This window comes from Trichomycterus rosablanca, chromosome 4 (genome assembly GCF_030014385.1).
Source record: "Trichomycterus rosablanca isolate fTriRos1 chromosome 4, fTriRos1.hap1, whole genome shotgun sequence".
Classification (NCBI taxonomy): Eukaryota; Metazoa; Chordata; class Actinopteri; order Siluriformes; family Trichomycteridae; genus Trichomycterus; species Trichomycterus rosablanca.
The window spans coordinates 51,384,909-51,397,060 of NC_085991.1; the positions used below are offsets into that span (position 1 = coordinate 51,384,909).

A 12,152-nucleotide genomic window follows, 5' to 3' on the forward strand; every position below is an offset into this window, starting at 1 on the left:
GTTCACATTTGCTACATAAAACTGGTGCCGTGACCCGGATCCTCCCGATCAGCCGCTGCCGATCGCCGTGGGTGAAGCAGTGCAACACCAGAGGTCAAGTTGGAGGCTAGTGGATCCACCCAGTTATTTTTTATTATTATTTTTTCTCTCTTGAAGTCAGTAGAGACTGTTAGTTACACAAATATACTACACATTTATTTTCTGTACTGTTTTTATTTTCATTATTGTTTTACTATCTAACGTCATTAGTGCAGAGTACACCAAATTTATAACATGGCATCTAATGAGAGGAGGGGTTTTGATATGTGTACACCAATTATAGGAAGAGGCAGAGGCCTAACTGAAAGAGCTAAAAATACTACCAGAGTGCTAAATTATGGTGACTTACCTGATCTGGAATGTACTGTTAATAATGACTCTGCTAGGCCTATGTCTTCTACCCCTTCTGCTAGTGTTGAAAACAATACTCAGCAATTACTTGAGCTGGTTGGTGAACTAGGTAGTCAAATAGGTGACACCATAGTCAATAGGTTGTTATCTATGCAGAGTCCCGTGATTCAAAACAAATCAGAACCTAGAGTTGACTCTTCTAACACCACTCTTGACTTATCCAGACTTAATGTAGTTGTTAAGTCAGATGCTAGAGAACCACCCATATTCCGTGGGGATGGGACTGACAAGTACAATGTACAAGAATGGGTAGAGATGATGGAAGTGTACTTACATAAGAGGGACTACACAGATGCCCAACAGGTAGATGAGGTTTTGAATCACCTCTTAGGCAGAGCCAAAAGCATTGTAAAGGTAGGGCTGAGAAATAGCAATACCTCTAATGCAAATATCAGAGCTGAGACAATTTATGATGTTTTGAGACGCTATTTTAGCGAGAGCCCTGAGACATGTTTACCACTGGCTGACTTCTATGCCACAAAGCCCAGTCCAAAAGAGAGCCCTGTAGACTACTGGGTCCGCCTAAATGTCGCAGCCGAGACTGCTGACAGCCATTTGAAAAGACGGGGGAGCAAGATGGACAATATGAACTCAGAAGTTGCAGTGATGTTCATCAGGAATTGTCCTGACCCTGAGCTGCACAGTGTATTCAGGTGCAAGCCCATCAGCAAATGGTCAGTTATGGAAATTCAAGAAGCGATTGATGATCATCAAAGAGAGAGTCACTCTAGAAAAATGTCAAGTCTGCCTAGCACAGCCTGTGCATTAAAAGTAGCAACAGCAGTCACACAAAATTCATCAGGTACTGACCATGTCGAGTGTTTAGCTGTAAGTGCAGTAACATGTAACCCAAGTCGTCTTGCTAAACCAAATGACACTACGGCAGATTCTGGAACTCTGGAGCGAGTACTTAGCATGCTGGAGAGAGTTTTAGAGTGTACCAGCCAGCCCATCACCACAGTAGGCAAGCCCCAAGCAGCACCGTGGGTATGTTCCTCCCCTTGTCGTGTTTGTGGTGACAATTCACATTCAACTCGTTCACATTGCATGAAAGACAGGCGATGTTTGTCCTGTCTAGAAGTTGGACACCAAAAGCGGGAATGCACCAAGCCCATCATACCTGTCACCCAACCAAACAGTGGCCTGGATCAGGGAAACTGATGTGCTCACATTCTGGAGGGGACAGTGTGAGTAAAAATGTTCAAACCCTCAACCTTGAAGACGTGATATCAGTGTTTGAAGAAGAATGCAAGTCCAACGCAAGCAACAAAACAATTGTGTTCCAAAACGTAATGAACATAGAAAAGGCAGACAGTTTGTTTTACGCTGATGTGTTAGTGAATGACAAAGTGCTCTTACAAGCCTTGTTAGATAGCGGTTCCATGGCATGTACCATGAGTGAGGAAGCCGAACAGGAGTTGTTGAAAGCGACAGTGGATCCAGAGCTTGGAGAAACACCCACAGATATTACACTTGTTGGTTGCGGAGGTGTTAAAGTCCAGCCCAAGTGCATATACCAGCTGAAGATGAAAGTTTACGGCTATACTGTCAGTGTACCCACGTTGGTTGTCCCTGGACAGAAAGACCAGCTCATTCTTGGTACAAATGTCATAAAGTATATCATTGGTCAACTCAAACAAAGCCCCGTATATTGGCGTGTCATGAATATGCCAGAAGCTGCCAATGAGTTGGACATAGAGCTGTTTTTGAACGTGCTGTCCGGTATAACCAGGTGGAAAGGTGACACAATCCCTGATGTGATAGGCACTGTCAAGTTAGTCCAAGCAGTCACACTGCTCCCAAAGCATGAGCATCTTGTGTGGGGAAAACTACCCGCAAATGCCCCTGTCTCTGCAGGAAGCACCATACTGGTTGAGACTCCTAAATCTTCGACTCACAAAAAAGATATAATCGTTGGGAGAGTTGTAACTTCCATGAGTGGTGATAGATGGGTCCCAGTGCGGATTTTAAACCCATGTGATCGCTCTGTGATGCTAAAGAGAAACACTAAAATAGCCGATGTGTATCCATGTGTAGCCCTGGAAGATCTTGATGCAAGTCATGAGCTACAACCAGAGAACAATGTGAAGGCACATAACCAGGCGGTGCGTACAACCACAGCGAGTGATGTCTCTGTCCCCAGTCTCCAGGACAGATCGGAGAAGCTTGGGTTAGGTGACTTAGATCTTGAATCATGTGAAGTGTCTCCCTACTGGAAGGAACAGTTGTTTCAGCTAATTCTGAAGCATGAGGATGTGTTCTCCAAACACAAGCTGGACTGTGGGAGGGCCAAAGATTTTGTTCACCGCATCCACCTGTCAGATGCTCGTCCCTTTAGACTTCCATTTCGGCGCGTCCCACCAGCCCAGTACCAGAAGTTAAGACAAGTACTGTCAGAGATGGAGGAGCGAGAGATTATTCGCAAATCCTGCAGTGAATGGGCATCCCCTCTCGTGCTAGTGTGGAAAAAGAATGGAGATTTGCGTGTCTGTGTAGACTATCGCTGGTTAAATGCACGTACTGTGAAAGATGCACATCCATTACCCCATCAGGGTGACTGCTTGGCCGCACTGGGAGGAAATGCTCTGTTCAGCACTATGGACCTTACATCGGGGTTCTTCAACATTGAGGTGGCAGAAGAAGACAAGAAATTCACAGCCTTTACAACACCCAACGGCCTACTAGAATTTAACCGTCTTCCGCAGGGTCTATGCAGTAGTCCGGCCAGCTTCATGCGTCTCATGATGAACATATTTGGTGATCAGAACTTCCTGACTCTGCTTTGTTATTTAGACGATTTATTGGTCTTTGCACCTGATGAAAAAGAGGCCCTTAAAAGGCTTGAGATGGTCTTCAGTAGACTGCACGAACATGGGTTGAAGCTGGCTCCTAAAAAATGTCACTTCCTGAGGCGGAGTGTGAAGTTCCTGGGTCATGTGGTCAACGCAAATGGAGTGGAGACAGATCCAGATAAGGTCAAGGTCGTTACCAGTATGACTCAGGCAGACCTTATGTTAGATGATGGAGTTACTCCATCTCAAAAGAAGATTAAATCATTCTTGGGCATGATTATGTATTACCAGCGCTTTATAGCAAACTGTTCGAGAATTGCCAAGCCGCTTTTTGCATTGACTGCTGCTCCAAAAGGAAAAAAGGGCCATGCACGGAGTGCTGCTGCATTCAGGAAACTTAGCCCCAGTGATTGGACAGAAGAACACAACAATTCGTTCCAGCAACTGAAAACAGGTCTACTAGAAACTGTTGCTCTTGCTCATCCTAATTTTAGTTGTCCGTTTATACTGTCCACAGATGCGTCATTGGATGGGCTCGGCGCTGTATTGTCCCAAGTTGCTGAGGGTGAGAGTAAAGCACGTCCCATCGCCTTCGCAAGTAAGGCTCTCACCCGTGCCCAGTGCAATTACCCTGCACATCGCTTAGAATTTCTGGCTTTGAAATGGGCTGTTTGCGATAAATTCAGCCATTGGCTGAAAGGAAGCAATTTTACAGTCTGGACGGATAACAATCCGTTGACTTATATTCTGACTAAGCCGAAATTAGATGCTTGTGAGCAGAGGTGGGTAGCCAAGCTAGCTCCCTATAACTTCAGTATACAGTACATCCCCGGTAGCAAAAATGTAGTCGCTGACGCCCTCAGCCGACAACCTTTCATTCGCAGTCCTGTCAGTCAGAGGCTGGTGTCATCATATGGAATCATATGGAGCCCTGCTAGAAGAATCGAACCAAATCGCAGAGAATGCGATTCAAGATACTTTCCGGCTCAGTGCTAATGCCCAAGCTGTTGATTTCGCATCCAAAAGCCCACTGCAACGCACTCTAACTTGTGAGGAGGTGTCTGCTATCCTAAAGGGTCAGGCTGAGTGGGATAACGTGACCAGGGAGAGGACTGCCTCGTGGCTCGTGCAAAACGTGAATCAGCTTCTGCCACCAGGTCAAACTGCCCTGCCTGTCTTTACCCTCAAAGATCTTCAGGAGAAGCAACAAGATGATGCTACTCTCTCTCGTGTCTTCTCTTATGTAGTGCGAGGGACCAGACCATCCCGGAGAGAGCGAACTAAGGAAACTTTTGCAGTGCTCAAGACATTGAAGCAATGGGAAAAGTTAAAAGTTCTGGATGGTATTCTTTACAGAGTAAGCAAGGATCCTTTGACCAAGAGGAAACGCCATCAGTATGTGGTACCAGCCACTCAAGTCAAGCTTGTGCTCCAGGGTGTTCATGACGATGCTGGACATCAGGGTCAAGGCAGAACATTAAACCTGACAAGACAACGGTTTTTCTGGACTGGAATGGAGCACGATGTCCGTGAATACGTCAAGTGCTGCAAACGCTGTGTAGTAAGCAAGACACCTGAGCCAGAAGGAAGGGCACCGCTTGAGAGCATTAAAACAACAAGCCCCTTGGAAATGGTTTGCATTGACTTCTGGGCTGCAGAGGACTCCAACGGCAGAAGTGTGGATGTGTTAACTGTGACTGACCATTTCACAAAAATGTCACACGCTTTCCCTTGTCACGATCAGTCCGCGAAACAAGTTGCTCGTCTACTGTGGGACAGATATTTCTGCATCTATGGTTTCCCAGAAAGAATCCATTCGGACCAGGGTGCGAACTTCGAGAGCCAGTTAATTCAGGAACTGTTGCAGATTGCTGGTATAAAGAAGTATAAGAGAACAACAGCCTATCATCCCATGGGAAACGGCCAGATAGAAAGGTTCAATCGTACCTTGGGAAACATGATCAGATCATTGCCACCAAGATCTAAACAAAAATGGCCTCAGATGTTACAAACATTAACCTTCGCCTACAACTGCACAGCCCACGAGTCCACGGGGTATGCCCCTTTTTACTTGATGTACGGAAGAGTCCCAAGGCTGCCTGTAGACATAATGTTCAGCAATATTGAAAGGGATAGCGACATCACAGACTATGACAAATATGTAAAGAGAATGAAGGATGATCTCAAGGAGGCTATGAACCTGGCTCAAGTCAATGCTCATGCCAGTCAAGCGGACCTGTACAACAAGAGAGTCAAGGGTTGTAGCATTGAAGAGGGTGACAGAGTGCTGTTAGCCAACAAAGGAGATCGTGGGCGTAGGAAATTAGCTGACAAATGGGAGTCCACCCCCTATGTTGTAATCCGTGCAGACCCCAAATGTCATACCTACAAGATCCAGAACACAGTGACAGGTCAAGAGAAAGTGGTACATAGGAATTTACTGTTGCAAGCTAGTTTTTTACCCGTTGAGCCCGAAGATGAACTTGAATCGTCTTTCAATGATTCTTCCGAATCAAGTCACAAGGACAGCGATGAACTTCAGGAAGATGAGATGATGGGGGACTCTGAATCAATTAGAGCCCACCGTACTGCCTGTTGGGTGAATGAGACAGTCACTTCTAAAGCACAGCCAGATACTTTTTTTTCATTTGTGCCATAAATTCCACACTTGTGTAAATTCATAAAACTTTAACCATTAAACAGTTCATGAGTTCCTGTGTGCTCATGTGATCACTTTTACTGTTTTAATTTCACTGTTAATGTTTCAGATCAAAGCTTTTCAAAAGAAAGAAATAAAGAAGAATAAGACGAGGGTGGATTTAGATTCTGCAAAGCTCACACGAAAAATCAGACTCACAATAAACTTCAGCTATCATCTACACACCTACCATTAAAGTTTATATACACTTGTTTACTAAACAGCCAAAAGTGTGTGGATAGTTGAATGCCAGCTTGTTGAACATTTAATTCCAAAACCATGAACTTTTGTGAGGTCAGGCAGTAATGTTGGCTGATAAGCCTTGGCTCATCTCAAGGGTGAAATTTAGTAACAGGTAATCGCTAGATTGAGAGATGAAGGGGAAAAGAGAACACTTTATATCTGGACTTTTTTGTAACTATGGGGATTTACAAGCCAATTAAATGGAAATTAATGTAATAGAAATAGAATAGAATAGAAATTAATGTAATTAATGTAACATAGCTACATAAGCCTAGCTAGCTAATTTGGGTAGCTTTAGCATGCGTAATGCAATATCAGTTTTATAAAACATGAGCACCTGTTAAAAATCATGTAATGGCTGAAGCATTTAAACTGATCACGATTTCATGCATTACATGGCCAAAAAGTATGTGGACACAGATAGCCATTAATATGGAGTTGTATTGAACACTTTTCAGAATTAACAGCCTCCACTTCTTTGGATTGTGTCTGTGGAAATTTGTGTCTGTTTAGTCAAGCAATTTTGATGTCAGACACCTATGCTGAACCAGAATGCCTTGCTCGTAATCAGTGTCCCATCCCAAAGGTGTTCAGTGGAGTTGAGGTCAGAGCTCTGTGAAGGCAACCAAAGTTCCTTCACACCAGACTCATCAAACTACGTCTTTATGTACCTCGTTTTATACACAGGAACACAGTCGTGCTGGAACATGAACAGATCTGTCACAAATATTAGAAGCATTTAATTTATATTCTTTATTTTGTAGCCATGTTCTCTTAAGAAAACAGTAACACACATTAATAATTTCATAATAATAAGTAATAGTTTAGTAATAATGTTTATATATATATTATATGTAACTGGGTCCCTCTTTTACTATTTAAAAGAAACAAAGTCCAGAAATTTCAGGTTAGTAATGAGTTTATTTTTTAGGCTTCTACACAACATTAAAGAAATAAATGTTAAAATTTAATTCTGATTATTTTTCTCCCCAGGAACAATAAAAGTGAAAACACAAATCAAGATACAAAACATCAAATTTATTATTTAATAAAATGACAGCCATCATTACCTGACCCACCATGACCCTGAACAGGATGAAGCATAATTTAGCATAAAATAAAAATGGAATAAATTAATACATCTGTAAACATTAACAAACAACATCACATTTAAATGAATGTATGTAGTAATCATTTCAATCATTTCAAGAAAATCATTCAATCATTGTTCGCTGCTCCTTCCTAATCAGGGTCTTGGTGGGTTCAGGGTCTACCTAAAAAGAAAACAGGCTTAATGCAATAATACAGGGTAATAACAGGGTACCAAATAATCACAGGGAAACAAACACCAACAAATTTATGTACTCATACAGGAGCAGTTTAGAGCTGCCAAACAACTTGCTGGCTTTTTTGAAGGTGGGAGGAACCAGAGTACAGAAAGAAACTTATGTGAACACATAGAGAACATACCAAACTCCTTGCAAACAGTAGGCAGATGTGAGGTTTAAACCCAAGAGATCTGCAGCCTTTTACAGATCTGAAGACATTTAATATTCATAACAAGAAGAAATCAGGCACTAAATAAATGGCGCTTAATACATTTAAAAATATTCAAATGTTTTATTTTAATAGAAAATCTTCATAAATGTATCACTGCCTCACATGAGATTCTAAAATCACATAAACAGTTTAATGTTACACTTTCATGTAAATTTTATATTTAATTTGTTGAATCTGACAGTTTTACTTTTGATCCTGAACAAACCATAAACCCCGGTAGAGGAGCTGAGTGAACGTGGTCTGAAACACAAAATAAAACTATTAACATAGAAGTGTGTGTGTGTGTGTGTGAGTGATACTATGTGTATGTTACTGTGTGTGTGTTACAGGTGTGTGTGATACTATGTGTGTGTGTGTGTGTGTGTGTGTGTGTGTGTGTGTGATACTATGTGTGTGTGTGTGTTTGTAGGTGTGTATATGTTTGTGTGTGTGTGTGTGTTTGTGGGTGTATGTGTGTTTGCAGATGTGTGTGTGTTTGTAGGTGTGTGTGAGTGTAGGTGTGTATGTTTGTAGGTGTGTGTGTGTGTGTGTGTTTGTGGGTGTATGTGTGTTTGCAGAGGTGTGTATGTTTGTAGGTGTGTGTGAGTGTAGGTGTGAATGTTTGTAGCTGTTGGTATGTTTGTAGGTGTCTGTGTTTGTAGGTGTGTGTACGTGTGTATGTTTGTAGGTGTGTGATTTTGTTACTTGAAATGTGTGTTACTATGAGTGTGTTACTTTGTGTGTGTTACTATGTGTGTGTTGCTATGTGTGTGTCTGTTGCTATGTGTGTAGGTGTCTGTGATACTATGTGTGTAAACTCATAATAATATTATTATGAGAGTGTGTGTGAGTGTGTGTTTTATTAAGTGTGTGTATTATTATGTGTGTGTGTATTATTATTATTATTATTATAAGTGTGTGTATGAGTGTGCATGTGTGTATTATTATGATTGTGTGAGTGTGTGTATTATTATAAGTGTGTGTGTGTGTATTATTAGGATTGTGTGAGTGTGTATTATTTTGACTGTGTGTGTGTTATTAGGATTGTGTGTGTGTATTATTATGATTGTGTGTGTGTTATGATTATAAGTGTGTGAGTGTATTATTATGATTGTGTGAATGTGTGTCTATTATTATGAGTGTGTGCGTATGTGAGTGATTGTATGTATGTATTATGAGTGTGTATGTGTGTGTTACTACGAGTGTATTATTATGAGTGTGTTTGTGTGTTACTATATGTGTGTATATGTGTGCGAGTGTGTTACTATGTGTGTGTGTGTGTGTTACTGTGTGTGTGATACTATGTGTGTGTGTGTGACTATAAGTGTGTGTGTGTGTGATACTACGTGTGTGTGTATGTTTGTAGGTGTGTATATGTTTGTAGGTGTGTGTGTTTGTAGGTGTATGTGTGTTTGCAGATGTGTGTGTGTAGGTGTGTGTGAGTGTAGGTGTGTATGTTTGTAGGTGTGTGAGTGTAGGTGTGAATGTAGCTGTTGGTATGTTTGTAGGTGTCTGTGTTTGTAGGTGTGTGTACATAAGTGTGTATGTTTGTAGGTGTGTGATTTTGTTACTTTAAATGTGTGTTACTATGAGTGTGTTACTTTGTGTGTGTGTGTGTGTGTGTGTGTGTGTGTGTTACTATGTGTGTGTCTGTTGCTATGTGTGTAGGTGTCTGTGGTACTATGTGGGTAAACTCATAATAATATTATTATGAGAGTGTGTGTGAGTGTGTGTATTATTAAGAGAGTGTGTGTATTATTATAAGTGTGTGTGTATTATTATTATGTGTGTGTATGAGTGTGCATGTGTGTATAATTATGATTGTGTGAGTGTGTGTATTATTATAAGTGTGTGTGTATTATTATGATTGTGTGAATGTGTATTATTATGACTGTGTGTGTGTTATTAGGATTGTGTGTGTGAGTGTGTATTATTATGATTGTGTGTGTGTTATTTACATTTACATTTTTAGCACTTAGCAGACGCTCTTATCCAGAGCGACTTACAGAAGTGCGTCTATAGTGAACATGTCATTTCTCAAGTTTAGGTAAACAACAGTCGAAGAACACAAATGTGCTAAAACCTGTTAGAACCAAAGTGGCTTTTTTTTTTTCTTTTTTTCTTTTTTGGAAATGGAAAAGATTGGAATAAAGTGTTCGTAAATAAGTACAAGTCAGCCTAAGTGTTTACTAAAAAGGTGGGTTTTTAATCGTTTTTTAAAGACAGCGAGAGACTCAGATGTTCAGACAGACAGAGGAAGTTCGTTCCACCGTTCCTTTAGTCCTGGATGGAGGCTCAAGTCGAGCAAGACTAGAGGCTCGGAGGTTGCGTGGTACAGAGCGGGGTTTGATTAGACCCCGAAGGTAGCTTGGGGCTGGTCCATTTTTGGCTTTGTAGGTGAGCGTCAGTGTTTTAAAGTGAATGCGTGCAGCTACAGGAAGCCAGTGAAGAGAACGCAGCAGTGGGGTGATGTGGCAGTGTTTGGGTTGGTTAAAAACCAGACGGGCAGCTGCATTTTGAATGAGCTGTAAGGGTTTAATAGTGGACATGGGCGCTCCTGCCAGAAGGGAGTTGCAGTAGTCCAACCGTGAGATTACAAGTGATTGCACCAGAATCTGAGTAGCTTCCCTGGAGAGAAATGGACGAATCTTCCTGATGTTGTACAGGAGGAACCGGCACGATCTTGTCATGTTGGCTATATAAGGAGAGAATGTCAGCTGGTTATCAACAACAACACCAAGACTTACCTTATCAGATGGTCTGATCTGGGAGTCATCCAGAGAAATGACTAGGTCCTGGGTTGGAGACTGATCTCTAGGAATGAGCAACATCTCTGTCTTGCTGGGATTAAGTTTTAGATGATGAGCCGACATCCATTGTGAAATATCTTGCAGACATGCTGAGATGCGAGCTGAGACTTGCGTGTCTGAAGGAGGAAATGACAGAACGAGCTGAGTGTCATCTGCATAGGAGTGGTAGGAGAAGCCCTGGGAGGCTATGACCTCACCCAGTGAGCGGGTGTAGATAGAGAAAAGAAGTGGGCCAAGTACAGAGCCCTGAGGAACACCGGTTGAGAGAGTGCATGGGGGAGATATGGATCCCCTCCATGACACTTGGTATGAGCGCCCTTCTAGGTAGGAGGCCATCCATTGCCATGCTGAACCTGTTACTCCAAGGTTGGAGGGAGTGGTCAGGAGAATGCTGTGATTCACTGTGTCGAAGGCCGCAGAGAGGTCAAGAAGAATAAGGACAGATGACAGTTTGGCTGCTTTGGCTGCATGAAGCTTCTCAGTAACCGCTACAAGAGCTGTTTCCGTAGAAGCCTTGAAGCCAGACTGGTACGGATCGTGGAGGTCATTCTGAGTAAGAAAGGCAGACAGTTGGTTATAGACAGCACGTTCAAGAATTTTGGATAGAAAAGAGAGAAGTGAGACAGGTCTGTAGTTGTTGATGTCTGTAGTGTCTAGTGTAGGTTTCTTAAGAAGGGGAATTACCTGAGCCTTCTTAAAAGCAGTGGGGACAACACCTGATGTCAGGGAGTTGTTGATGATGGGTGTGATGAAGGGGATTAGGTCCTGTGAGATGTCTTTGAGGATGGTGGATGGTATAGGGTCAAGTGTGCATGTAGTGGGATTGCTGGATGAGAGGAGCTGTGTAACCTCATCCATGGTGAGTGAGGTGAAGCTGGTGAGTGTGTTGGTGGGTTGAGTGTCAGTTGAAAGTGGGTCAGTCGGAGAGAAGGATTGATTGATTTTGTCGATCTTGTCCTGAAAGAATGTTGAAAAGTCAGTAGCAGTGAGAGAGGCAGAAGGGGGAGGAGGAGGAGGGTTTAGAAGAGAGGAAAAGATAGCATGAAGCTTACGTGGGTCAGCAGCAGATTGTTCAAGCTTGGCTTTGTAAAAAGATGTTTTTGCAGCAGTCACGTCAGATGAGAACCTGGACAGCAGATCGTGGTAGGAGTGGAGATCAACACTGAGCTTAGATTTCCTCCACTTTCTCTCAGCTGCCCTTAATTCTCTTCTGTTGGTGCGCAGTGCATCTGAAAGCCAAGGAGCAGGGTGAGAAGGTTTACCTCGTTTGAGGGTAGGAGGACAGAGCTGATCGAGGGATGTTGAAAGAGAAGAGAGTAGAGTATTAGTTGCAGAGTTGAGTGGAAGGGTAGCAAGAATGTCAGGGTTAGGTAGTGAAGTTAGGATGGTGGAGATCAACAGGGAGGAAGATAAAGAGTGAAGATTGGGGCGTGTTGTAAGGGTGAAAGTGTGGTTGGAGGTAGGAAGAGTTGGGAGACAGAGAGAGAAGGACACAAAGTGATGGTCAGAGAGGTGGAGTGGGGTGACAGTGAGGTCCAGAACAGAGGTTGGACGACTGAAGACCAGGTCCAGAAGATTACCTCCTTTGTGTGTCGGAGGGCTGTGATTAAAGAGGAGGTC

At 42.6% G+C, this 12,152-nt stretch overlaps 1 pseudogene; it reads left to right on the forward strand.

Annotated features, from left to right (window-relative positions):
- The window catches only part of LOC134312489 (tripartite motif-containing protein 16-like), a 210,840-nt pseudogene that overhangs the window by 144,214 nt on the left and 54,474 nt on the right, over nt 1-12,152 (forward strand).